The sequence below is a fragment of the Lissotriton vulgaris genome, chromosome 4_1, assembly GCF_964263255.1.
Source record: "Lissotriton vulgaris chromosome 4_1, aLisVul1.2, whole genome shotgun sequence".
Lineage (NCBI taxonomy): Eukaryota > Metazoa > Chordata > Amphibia > Caudata > Salamandridae > Lissotriton > Lissotriton vulgaris.
The window spans coordinates 126,532,052-126,546,439 of NC_141691.1; positions in this window are offsets into that span (position 1 = coordinate 126,532,052).

The window sequence follows — 14,388 nt, forward strand, 5'->3', positions numbered from 1 at the left end:
TCAAGTCAAGTCAAAGATTTATTGCATAATTAATTAAAATTATTACAAATTCACATGATAAAATAACAGAGCAGATTGCTAACATTTCTTAAATTGCTACTTCTCAAGATTAAAATAACCTTAAAAGTGATGCGAGTTAGAAAGCAATAGGAGGGGCTTCCTCTGACATTAATCAGTCTATCTCCGGGTCTCTTTTTCTTTTCCCAGTATGAGACCCTGGAGTTAGGGTTTCCCTGATAGGCTTTCGTCACGGTGTTCCCCCTGCTCACATTCTCTTAAGCGTTTACTAGCCTCCGCCATAAATTTAACTCCCCGGCAAATCAAAATTGAGGAGGAACCTCCCAACCAGCTTGTAACTGCCTGTCTGCATGAGCGAATGTTCATCTCTTTAAAAATGGATTTCAAATATTGTCGTCTCTGTCCTATCGGTGCCGGACATACACAAAAAAGATGGGCTAAAGTTTCGTATTTATACCCACAGAGTCGACATCGCTCCGACTGATAGGAATGTTTCCAAGAGGGTAATAAGTCTTTTGAGACATGCATGCCCATCCTATAGTTTGTGAAAGCTTTTTTTAAATGGCCATTGAAGTGGGATGTAAGATATGCATGAGGTTTTAGTATTGTAAAAGAGTTAATAATGGTCCAGCCATGACGACGATTTGCGAGGGAATATTTATCCTCCAAAAAGGATTTCTTTTTCGCTGCCCCGTTGGCTAGTCTGCTTAGGGTTGATTTGTCTGTCCCAGCTTTCCAGGCTGGTTCCAGGTTCAGCTTTACAACGCACAGTTTCAGGTACTTCCCCCATGTATTTCTAGAATCGGTCTCCGCCCGTTGTTTGATTTCTTCCCAGCTCATCCAGTCCATTGTATCTGGGTCTGCAGATCGAAGTTTGTTACAGAATTTTACAAAGCCGCTCATGCTCCGGAAATACTGATTTTGCAATCCAAATTCCAGCCTGACTTGAGAAACCGAGGCGGATTTTGGGAGATTGAAAACCGCTTTATAGATTTTAATCTGTAGGTCGTTCAGAAAATCGGCCTCCTTACCACACCAAGTAACTAGACCATAGGATAAGCTGGGCAAAATTGAGCTGTCATGACTTTTAATAGGTGCTTGTGGTTTGGGCAGTCCATATTTCCTTTTAAAGATCGATAGGCAAAGATCAAAGATTGGGCTTTTGCTTGAATTACTGCTTTGTGCTCCTTGTGATTTCCACCTTTTGATATTATTATTCCCAGGTATTTGTATGAATTTTGTTCTTCCACTATGTCCCCCTTCGCCGTCCATTTGTACTTAAGTTTCAGTCAGTGAGTGTTTTATCTGCAACAGGTTAGAAACAATGACTAATGGCCATATGTATTAAACTTTGCTTTTGCGATTCTCAAATAGCGATTTCTTTGCGAATCGCTATTTGAGAATCGTAAAACGCTATGTATGTAGGATTTGCAAATAATTTTGCAAATCCTACAAATCCTACATATTCCTTAATTGCGAATAGCAAATTGCGACTTGCAATTAAGAAATATCTAACCATTCATTCCTATGGGCCTACAGGCCTATAGGAATGAATGGGAAGACATTCTCAATTTGTGATTCTCAATTAGAGAATTGCAAATTGAGAATGCAATTTCAAGGGTGCCAGGGTGTCAAAAGGACACCCTGTTGCACCCCATAAATGTGCATGTGTGCACATGTGGCGCACATACATGTGCGCCACACGGCACTTTGAAAAATGCAAAAAAATGCATTTTTCAAAGAAATCGTAAATTACCACCAACTTGAAGTTGGTGGTAATTTGCGATTTATTAAGGAGAAATCGCACAACTTCGATGCTTTTTACATCGCATTTAAGGAATCCCAAATTGCGATTCATTAAATGCTTTCGCCAAATAAGGAATCGCAAATTTTGCGATTCCCTATTTTGCGAGGGCCTTTTGGGATGATACACCCCAAAAGGCTTTTCCCCCTCTGCAAACGGGCCGATTCTGTGAATCAGCTCGTTTGCGAACGGGAAATGGGCTTCATACATATGCCCCTTTGTGCTGACATTTAACAATGCAGTTTGCACCCATGCGAGATAAAATTAGGCCTGTAACATCAGTCATTTCAGAAGGCAAAGAGTGGACCCTTCAGCGCCCGGGTGGTATAGTGATGAAAAAGAACGTAATCAGGATAGCGAGGGGGTCTGTGGATGAAGAAAAAATATATATATCTCCAGAGATATGAAAATAATTGCTGATGGGAAAGAGATAGCTGGGTTTTTAAAAGATGATTACAACAGGTATTTTAATAATATGATTTTTCCTTTTACAGAGCTGAAGGATAGGATGCGGTGTAACTGTTTGATCTGCCGATATGTTGTGCCAGTACTAGGTAAAGAGAACTGTTTTCCCTATGTTGGATGGCCCCTTTTAAGTGCTAATGAGGCTAATCTTTTCCCTGGCAGTAGTTATTGTTGGGAATATTGTTTTTAGTAAAGCACTTTCACTCACCCCCTGGGTCTTTTGGGTGCATTTAAAAAAACCTCTTAAATATCAACATAGATGCACAGATAGACACACACAAACGTGCAAGCACGAAACATAGAAACATGCATGCATAGACAGACATGCACACATTTGAAAATACAGCCACCTGCAGCCGCTTACACTGATAGATGCAACCACACAAGCATACATACACACCCTCATGCACACATACGCATGCAAGCAGGAGCACATACAAACACAGACACACACATGCATATAGAAATGCATATAGCAAGCATGCACATACATATACAGTACTACCAAGAGCAGATACATTTACACACACACACATGCAGATATATAAGCACACACAAACACAAGCACTCCTACATACCTCAGGCAAAAAAGTAGGAGGCGGGGAGGTGTTTTCCAGCTTTAACAAAGCTGTGAAACTGAAAACGACCTTTGTAACATGACTCACAACAGATGGCACCTTGCGAGTCTGCAGTGCTACAATAAAAAGCATTGTCGCCCCCTACTAAAGATCGTTATCATTGGTAGGAGCTGTAAATGTGGCTTTTATCAAGTTGTACATATGGATGCTATTTAAACAACAAGTTGGCAAGTTTCTTAATAAGATAAGAATGTTGTTCGAAAGTTTCCATTCCGTTTGCGTTGTAACATTGCAGTTTATAAATAAAAAATATATCAGAAATGAGTTTTACTTGTGCGTGTTATAATGCGTTTTAATGTATCTTTAGATGATGCTTAGAACCGCACTCCAACACCTTTGGGTACAGTTGGCACTGAAAGCGCTAGAGTTGACAATTAAATGTGGTGGGGAGTGCAGGAAAACACCAGCTCAAATTAAGCACTACCATAAAAACGAAATTTTGACCTATTGCCATTATAAATTACAATGCCTTTTTCGAGTTCTACAAACAGCCATCTCCGAGTTCTTCTACCCCGGTTAAACGCATGTGAAATGCTTTATTAACCCACACTTGAAACTGGTCGGCACCCAGGGGCATTCCATCTATACAACACATATAGAGAGGTTTATGTTGCATACAGGTTCTCGGAACTCCAACAAGTAAGTATGCCCCAGAGCACAGCATGGCTTTGGTTACGGACATAAATAAAAAGAAATGAACCAAGGAGCAGAAGGCTTTAAAGCGCTGTATAATATCCAAAAGCAGGAAACGCTGCCCGGTACTTTAGGAAACTGGCCTTGTTCACAGCTACAAAATAAAAATGTAAAACTGCTCTTTTACAAGGGAAGGTCAGCCATTCTCAGGATTACCCGAGCTAGGTCCTGGTTCTCAGGGGAACCAAGATTCCTCAACCTTTAGGACGGCTGGAGCTCATCTCACAAAACCTCCTGACTGCAGACAAAAGAAGTTACTCTAAAGCGCAAATCTTGCTCCTGCACCTAAAAATAAAACTTGTGTGCTGAAGAGCGACAAAGATGACTTCGCTCATCGGCCAGCAGGAGAGGTCTATGTTATGCGTCTCCTCCCATCTCAGCCGGCTCCTGGAAAAAGGCTCCCGTAAGGTCCTCAAGCAAAAAAGGAGGAGGCGGGAAGGAGCCTGGGGAGGGAAGGAATGGGTAGGGGAGGAGGAGGCGGGAGGTGTTTTCCAGCTTTAAGAAGCGCGGCCGCGAAACTGAAAGCAACCTTTCTAATGTAACACACGACAGATGGCCCCCGGCGTGTCACTGCACGCTCCCGCAAGGAGGATGCAGTGGAAAAGGTGTGACATGCACCCGCCTTTGGTCAATTGCGTGCTTTCATTTTTGAAAGCCACATGCAAAGGCCAATAAAATGTGCCAACAACACACACAAGCTTACCAAAAGTCTGGAGTGATTCCAAGAGGCCCTCTCCTAGATCAGCGCATGCGCGCTGCGCTAGGCTCGACCTAAAAAACTGCAAACTGCAGGCTCACAGCATCGAGGGAACCATTTGCATTGCACATTTCACATTTAACATGCAGTTCCCTTGAAAGCAGCAAGGGGTTGGAAAGGTTCAAAAGCAGAGGAGGATGGAGAGAAGGAAAATCTGTGCACTGTCCTTTTAAAAACAACCATGAAGGACACCCACTATTGCCAGGTGGGGCTGTCCCCAAGCCTATTGTACATAATGTAATGATCTTTGAAAATCTTATAGAGCTGCTTGCCTTTGAAAAGTGTTAACATGACAGGGATTTAGGTTTAGGAATTGCGTGGTTTTAAAAGTGCATGGCACTGTAAAGGCGCAAACAATAGAGTTACGTGCTTACACTTTTCTTATCCTTGCTCTCATGGATCATATGCATATATTATTTATAAATCAAAAAGAACTTATATATATAAATACTAGCAGCCCGCCCCGGCTTTGCCCGGGGCAGAAGGGGCTGGGGGCAGCATTTTTAGCCTCTGTGCACCCCCCTCCTGACATTGCCCAGACCGCATCCCTCCCGCCTCCCGCCCCGACATTGGCGACATTGGCCATACCGCCTCCCGCCTCCCGCCTTGAGCCTTCAGCCTTCAGCCTCCCGCCCGCCGCCCGCCCCGACATTGGACATACCGCCTCCCGCCTCGCGCCTTGAGCCTCCCGCCCGCCTCCCGCCGCCCGCCTCCCGCCTCTCGCCTCCCGCCTCTCGCCTGCCTTTTCCTTACCTGAGCCGCCACTCCTCGCCGCAAGTCCGCAAGTTGCCGCGAGTCACCGCTCCTCCCCGCATATCGTCATACCTGAGCCGCCACTCCTCGCCGCAAGTCCACTCCTCGCCGCAAGTCACCACTCCTCCCCGCATATCGTCATTACATTACGTGTAGGTCGCGATCAGCGCTACGTCGCGGCCGGCGCTTGTTTTAGGGGACTACTTTGTTTACAAATTTTTATTTTTTAATTTACGTTTTTTTTAAATTTAATGTCGCCTATGTCCATCTACACACCCTGACATTTTCATAGATGTATCGGGTGTGTAGATTGGTGCTGTGGTTCCCGAGTTTACCTTGCCAAAAGGTGCAAGTTCTCTCTTTATAATAGTAGTATAGATACATGAAACCTTATTGACCTCTAAGTGAACAAAGGCTTTGAAATGCTTTACCTGCACGTATATCATTACAATCCCCGCAATTTCAAGTGTCATTCATCTGACACGCTCTTCCCACCTAAGCTGTGTTGCTCAGCCAAGTTCAACATGTAAAGGAAACCGTGCACTGCCCTTCTTTGAACCATGAGACTGGTAAATTATTTAAGGTTGCATTTTCGTTTTAAACAATAGCAGCACTTTCTCCCTGCTTGAAAGTACTCAGAGTAATACTGCAGTGGCAAATGCTTGTTATGAATTATTTTAATGCGTTTCTTTTTTGTTATTTGTAGGATAAGTGTTTGCTAGCCTGCAACAGTTTGAATGAGGAGTGTCCAAAGTGAATGGCGGACACCCCAAGGGCAATAACTTTCTCTATATCAATGAAAAAAGTGTGATCACCCGAAACATTGAAGTAAAGTAACCTAACATTATCCAATCTTACTGCAGAGTGGTGTGAGCTCCTGTATTGAATCTGCTTTTCACAAAAAGGACAGACCATAACCACACTCCTCCCTTAGGTCGAGGCAAAACGCAGCACTCCCCCAAGGCGAGATAATAATACCAATCCAAACGTATGGAATATAACACATATAAATGTATTAATACACTACTTCAACAAAGGCAGGCCGAATGCATTAGTCATGGCAGACTCGCAATTAACAAATGGATAATTGAAATAAATGGTCAAAATAGAATGCAATATATATATAGCAACGAATTAAAGGAATACGAAATAATAGTAAAAAGAATAACAAAGAATATCAAGACATGTAAGAAATAGCAAAGATTTGGTTAGGAATACCTCACCGACTGATTCTTCCACAACATCTCACCAACCAAGCTGAGGGGAGTCTGGTACTGTAGCCAAGCAAGAGTTCAGCCAGGACACAAAGTTCCAACCCGTCCACAGCAATACGTTTATTCTGTGGTGAACTTCCTTCTGGCCCGCAGAAGCCCCTTGATTTAATACCATTTTAAAAGTAAAACGAAGCTTCTAGAAAGCCTCGCCCCATCTCATCGGAGAAAACCAGGCTGGCTCCTACCAGTCCGCGTCAAGGTCAAGATAGTGGCTGGCCAAGCCCCTGTATTTTGGCTTCGAGGTGGAGTTTGTACATTCCACAGATAATATCCAGTTCACTCTGGTCAGTGAGGTGCGAAAAACTGGAGGTGGTTGAGCATGCGGACCAAGTGTGCAAAATAAAGTGCGCAAAAAGTATTCTCTCTATCTAAGGACCGCCGCCGGGCGTTTTTAAATAGAACATGTTTTCGTTACTTGAAAGCAAGCTACCAGTGAAGCAGACACCATAGTAATATATAAATAAGTAGTGCCTAAACAAATACTTGAAAATCTGCTGTGTAACGAAACTGTGGTTATCCGGTGCTCCTGGCTTAAAAACGGAAGTGATGAATTGAGAGCCCCGGCCAATAGGGAGCCAGGTAATAAGAGAGATGGCGTTGTGAACCAATAACAAGAGGCATATGTAATTACAATCCGTAGAGCGATTACTCCAGGTCTTGCAGACAGCGCCCTGATGCTCAACCTAAAAATTATAGGGTCCCCTGCATAATATGAAATGGGGCTCCCAGGTCTCCAATATCTCATAAATATTCAAAGGTTTTGCACTGAATTTGAGCCCCCTGAAGGACTGGGGACCTGTGAAGGTTTGGGGGCCAACGAAGAGGGTTGTCAATGATCAGACCACAGGTACTGAGGGCTTGAACGAGCTGAAAATGGGTGCAAAAAAATCTGTGTGTTCCAAGTAGGGGGCCCCAAATTATGTTGGGCCAAATTATATGGGACCTGGGATCTCCAAAATCCTTAAGATGTCCCTGGCATTGTATTCTGGCAGGGGATGTGCTCATCTAAGCAACTGAAAGAGTGTGGTCCAGAATAAAGGCCAGTGTCACTCATAACAAGGTAAAATTTCAAGGAACCTCTCATTACTTTGCCAGGTTTACTTTAAACCTGAGCTCCATTTAGGTGCAGCATTCGCGAATGTCATGTACAATTTTCATATAAGAGAACACGTCATTTTGCCAGAAGTGTAAAAGGATCATCGAAAATATGTTGCCCTCTGGAAGCTGTTTTCTTGGGCAACAGGACTGCTGTGTAACTCTCATCAGATGTGCAATCATGTCTGCCTGCCCTCTTCTCAATATCTGAGCGTCTCTTACAGACTGATTTGTTTTAGTTTCTGTCATCTGAGTGAAATTTGGGGTGATTGCAGTAAATTTGAGTTTTAATGCCGTGATATCCTAGTGAGGTAGCTCAGTAGTTTGAGCCCCTGACGTCAAGAGCTGTTCGTAATCTGAGGGGCACAGGGTAAAATCCTGGCAGGGCCCACTCTGCCTTTCAACCTTCCGACCAGTAGTGAACGAGTGATATTCCTAGTCAGTTGCCTTTTTGCACCATTATGAAATGCTTGGCCCAGTCGTTTAATAAGATCAAGCATTCTGGCAACTGTAGTTTTGGGTCGTTTTAATTGCACTTTCAAGGTACGAGATTACAGTAGTTTTGCTATTATTAAATTGATGTTTGCAGCTCCTATGATTTGCAAAAGCAAACAAAACAACAATTTGCTATATTTGAAATTAAATGTCTGTGTGTTTGCGTGTGTTAATGCGTGCCTAGGGACGAAGCCCGGCACATAACGGGTTGGTCCCATGCCCTGGGCAACTGGCACCTTCAGTCTGTCCTTGCTTTTAAGCCAAGATCACTTGAAATTCTGTCTGTTTTAAAGCAACTTCGAAACTTTTATATATTATATTATATGATATGATTTCTGATATCTTTTTTCATGGACATAATTGGTGTGTGCTATTTGCTATAAAGTGTCACTAAAGTGTCACTCGCAGGGTATTGCAACCCATAAGCACACTGAAACTTTGAAATGTCACACATAAGCAATCTGAAAACTTGGCAATTATGGAAGAGCCACTAAGGGGAATCAAATGCAACCCTTAGACAGGGTCTCATCTGTTTACCCTATATCTGATCAAAGGCCAGCCCTAGTCAGCCCTGTGTCTTGTACCTCCTCCCGCGACATGCATTCCCTTCCAATTAACTGATTTGCAGCATCATATAATTCTCTCTTTGACGTCACCAAGCACTCTGGCCAATCACCATCTGAGCCGCATCTTAGCCGCATCACACACGCAGAGAAAATCACATCTCTGGCCTAATGACAGTATTCATGAACCATTTGTATCGAGAGTCGTTTCATGACGTGTATATGACCAACATTCGTTCTCTCATCTCATCCAATCGAAGACCTCAGCCTTGCAGTCATTGCATTCATTCTTCCTGGCCTTGTAGAAGGTGGTTTTCCTCTTCACATGGTCCAAGTGTCATACCTACAGCACTGGGAATGTGGAGATTCCTTCTAGACAGAAAATGCATGGGCGCCTCGGAGCCATTAGGTGGCGCTGAAGCATCAATTACAGGCATTATGGATCTTGCAGTTTCATGCAATATCAAAACCATGTAATTTCATTTCATTTCATTTCATGTCATGTCTTGGTATGCAGATTTGTAGGTCGCATTATCATCCGGGAGGCTATCGAGGAGTTTAGCAGCTGCGAGTGTACCCACACCTTGTGCCTAGTGGCACTATTCGAAAAGCCAGGGGCCTCATTTATGAGAAATGACGCATCGCTGCGTGAAAGCAGCGATGCGTCACTTCTCAGTGCGACCTCCTTGCGACATTCCTGATGCGTCATATTTAATGTATGACGCATCATGTCGCAAGGAGTTACAGATACGTCAGTATTTCTGACGTATCTGTAAGCGCAAAAGTGACGCATTGCTGGAGTGTGTCACAAAAGTGACGCAACTCCAGCAATGTGTCCTTTCACAAGGCCTGCGGCAGTCTTACGCCTGCTGTGAGGCAGGCGCAAGATTTTGACGCAACAGCTTCTTAAAAGTGACGCAGTGAAATCTCACAGATTTCACTGCGTCACTTCTGCGACCCTTCCTTGGGCCTCATTTATGAAAAGTGACGCATCGCTGCGTGAAAACAGCGATGCGTCACTTTTCACTGCGCCCTCTTTGCGACACCAATGATGCGTCATATTTACATTATGACGCATCATTGCGCAAGCAGTTACAGATACGTCAGTATTTCTGACGTATCTGTAAGCGCAAAAGTGACGCCTTGCTGGAGGTGTTACAAAAGTGACGCAACTCCAGCAAGGCGGCCTTTCACATGGGGCAAGCCCCATGTGAAAGGGCCTGCGTCAGTCTTACGCCTGCTGTGAGGCAGGCGCAAGATTTTGACGCAACGGCATCCTAAAAGTGATGCAGTGAAATCTCATAGATTTCACTGCGTCACTTGTACGACCCTTCCTTGTGTCAATACGCCCCCTTGCATACATTATACCTGGCGCAGGTATAATGTGGCGTAGGGGTTTACAAAGTGACGCATCTACCTAGATGCATCACTTTGTAAATATGGTGCAACAAGGCGCATTATTTACGCTGCTGGTGCGTCACAAAAAGTGACGCACCAGCGGCGTAAAAGTGACGGATGGCCTCATAAATGAGGCCCCAGGTCTTCAGTTTCTTGCGGAGTTCAAAAAGTGAGGAGGAGGCTCTCATTTTTTTGCGTCAGGTCAGCCCTGGCTTTAGGAGTGATGTAGTAGAATGCTTGACCTCTGCATCTGGTTTTCCATATGTGTGGGATGTGTGCAAGCAGGAGTACGGACGAGTAGAGGAGCCTGGAAGGTTTGTGAAAGCAGATGAGCTTGTCGGGGTATTATAATTGTATTTATATAGCGCTTACTTACCCTGATGGGGCGTTGAAGTGCCTTTCGGTCAGTAGCACCCTACTCCATAACCCAAAAGGATTAGTGGTGTATTAGTATAGGGAAAGAAGTGTATAGTATAGGGAGGTAGGAGTTAATTTTAGCAGAGGACATGTGAGTCTGTTAGAGGGACGGACTAGAGTAATGGGGGCATAGAAGAGGGAAGAAAACCAGAAGTGTTCATTTGGAGATCTTAGTTCTAAGTTCCGGTCTGGGAGAGATGGAGGAGGGAAGAGCCTGTGGAAAGAGATTAGGGAGAACGAGAAGTAGAAACATGAGGTTTGGGATGAGCCAAAGGAGAGATGACATGAGGGAGAATTTAGTAGGTTTATTTGGGAGATTATAGTAAACCAATGTATGGAGTGAGCCAGGAGGTGTAGGGTTAATTTGGAGATCATAGTAGTAGAAAGGGTTTAGGAGAAGACAGAGTGAAGATAGATGATACATTGATAGAGGTGTAGGGTGATCGTAGGACAGGGATAAGCGTTTGAGACAGTAATTCTTTTTCCTGCACACTAAAATAAATATATAGATACATGATTACATATTAAGGGAATATGTGTGTGGGAATATAATATATCGAGATTTGTCTGTTTTCTTTTTGTAGAGCAGTGTGTAGATATCGTTGTGGTTTTCTGTGAAAGACTTGCATGTGCAGTACTGCTGGTGAGTGGTGTTTGAATAGTACAGGGGTGGTGATGCGTTTTGGTGAAGAGTATATGTGTGCAGTAGAGGACAGATGAGAGTCATGAGTGTTTGTGTTAGATTTGATCAATGGGATAGTTAATGCAAGCAGTGGAGTGACGTGAAGGATTGCATGGTTGTAACTGGTAAAAAGAGGAGGCGGTGTTAGTGGATGGTGTGATGTAAGGCTGAGTATAGGTTTAGTCATTTTAATAGAGGAAGTAGAGGATAGTAGAGGATAGAGCTGGTGCAATGATTATCTAAAGCCCTGGAACCATCCATCACCGGAGACGTTAGAGACGCGATAACAGGATAATAAAAAAGATCAACCAATGAAAGTGCCCCAGAGTGTACAATGTTGTTATCAATTGAAGATCCATGAGCCAGGTATACAAAACAGGATATCTTTAATCACGCTTAGTTCCAGGGTAAATTTCAGTTAATCAAGTAGAATATAGCAAAGCCCCACCAGGAGCAGCCTCCCTGCTGCTCAGCCTGCATCCCAACTGACACTTCCACAAACTCAGCCAAGCACCCAAGCATTCCGTGACGTCATCAGACATTCTAGCACACATGCTGGCTGAGCCGGAGGGAAGAGGAATGGCAACATGCAAGCTACTGAAGTTACACTCAACTCTCATGATCTTTTCTTCAAAGCAAAGATTCCCCTATGGATTCCACCAAGAATCCAATCAGGTCTTCGGAAATGGCTGTACAAGAAGTCATATAAAAAACACGTAAAACTAATTTGAGTGATATAGGTTATTCCACTCACTCGAGAAGCAAAATATAGAAGTAGACATAAAAGATCGATCAAGATTAAATGAAAAACTGAGATCCCTATTTGCTATAGGAACTCTTAGGAACTGTGTTTGATCAGGTTGCACTACTGTATTACCGACACACTAAGGTCATTTTCGAGGAAGTGAAGAAACCAATGCAGCAGATAGGGCTTAACTATTATACCTGACTGGTGGGAACTGAGCATGCTCTCGTACGTGCAACAATTACCATTGAATTAATTTATTTATAAAGTTTTATATAATGCAGACGACCCGAGAGGGTATCAGAGCGCTTTACTTATGTTTAGGTAAAGAGGAAACAGGTAGAACACCCAACAAACTTATATGCTTATGTGCAAGTTATAAATCGATAATTGGTTGACTATTGTTATTTAAGGTGGTTATGGGTTCACTGTTGGATGCAAGTGTGTGATTATCAGGACCAGTGGTGTTGTGAACCCCCTACCTTTTTAAGGTGGTGTTGACACAAAGTTATTATGAGCCTTCCTGTCTGCAGCTCTGCAGACAAAAGCTATTGCAAATGCAAAAATACAGGACAGATAACAGAGGTCAAGCATGGAAAGTTAATTGCAACAAAGAAAGGAAGAGGAAAAGAGAGTGAAAGAAAAGGAGAAAAAGAAGGCGAGAGTGGGCTGGAAGGAAGAATGAAATGAAGGGCATATGAAAATAAGGAACACGAGAAGGAAGGCTAAAAAGGATGAAAAGATGGATGCAAAATCGAATGGCCTGATGGATAGAAGAATAACATAATATTTGCATCAGTGAGAGAAAAACAAGTGTCTGGATTTATAAAAGTCTGGATGGATGGGTGAATGGATATATGGTCCCCAGGATGAAGGTGTGGAGAATGGATTCCTGGATTGATAAAAGTAGGGCGAATCAGTGGATGGATGAAATAAAATGGATGGATGAATGGATGGGTAAAAGAATGGATGAATGTTTGGAAGTGTGAATGGAAAGATGGATGGAAACCTAATAATGATTGGGTGGACGGATGAAATGGTGAAAGAATGATGGATAAACGTATGAAAATCCATATAGATGGATGTATATATGAAAGGCTCAAAGATGAACAGAAGGCATTAATAATGGACTTCATCTACAGTGGGCAGGGGTTACTCGCTTCGCTCACCGAATGGCATTTGAGGTATGGATCACAGTTGAGGGTATTTTAATTTGCTGGCTACTCACTTGGACAGGGTGATTGTACCTTAAAAGGTTTTTAAGTCCTCTGTTTGATACAGTGTGGACAGGCCTTGTGAAGAAAGAAAATAAACATATGCCATGATATATTCGCTTGTAGTTTTAGGAAATGAATGGGTACTACCTAATAAGCATATAAAAACAATAAGATGAAACTGGTACAGATGTATTTAGACCCAGCATAGATGTAGTGATGCTGCAAGAAACATATTTATATCAAAATGCTCAACTGTTATTCACAAATAAATGGGAGCACAAGTACAATTTGCCACATATAATCGCTAATTACAGAATAATATTTCCAATATGGAAAACTTCAGACTTTAAACTGAGCCTCACATCATTTGAACCTGAGGAAAGATTCATTGCTAAGGAATTGAGGGCTGGACCAGTGTTATTTAGTGCACTGAAAGTGTGGATGAGGAGTTTGAATTCTGCTAATTTGTGAATGGGAAGCCAGTGGAGCTCCTTCTGGTGTGGTGTGAGGTGAGTGTGGCATGGGAGGTTGAGGATGATTTTAGTTACTGAGTTCTGATTGGTCAGTAGCCTTCTGGTCAGTTTTTTGTTGATCACGTTCCCGGCATCGAGGCTGTTCCCGTAGTCCTCCTTGCTTGTGACCAGGACATGCAAGACGGTTTCCAGGCGCTGATTTGGAGCCCTTTAAAAATCTTCCTCAGCATCTTCAGGGTATGGAAACATGCGGCAGTGATGGCATTGATTTCGGTGGTCATGTTGAGTTTGCTGTTGATAATGATCCCAAGGTTCTTGGAATGGGTGGTGGGTGTGGGCCGTAGCTCTGTTGGCAAGTAGGTGGAGTCCCATAGTGCTGTGCCCTTCCTGAAGATCAAAATTTCGGTCTTGTGGGAATTCAGCTTTAGATAGCTGGTTTTCATCGAGTGGGTGATTTCAATCATGCAGGAATTGAACTTGCTCTGGATACTGGGCGTCTTGTCAATGAGGGTGAGAATGAGCCGCGTGTAGTCGGCATAGGCTAGGAAGGTGATGTGAGAGTGGATGATGGTGTGTAGAAAGGTTAGGTATATGTTGAAGAGGGTCAGGCTCAGGGAGGATCCTTGCGTAACTCCACAGAAAAGGTTGCTAGTGTCTGAGGTGCATGTCCTAGGTCCTTCCAGTCAGGAGGGAGCAGCTATATCTGAGTGTGTGTCTTTAGATTCCGATATTGTGCATGTGTTGGATGAGGATGGGGTGGTAGACTGTGTTAAATGCTGCAAAGAGGTCCAGGAGGATGAGGGCTGCCGTGCCTCATCCATCCAGTGTCACGTGGATGCCATCTGTGGTGGCATAAGGGAAGTTTCCGTGCTGTGTTTGGGCGTGAAACTAGACTGAAACC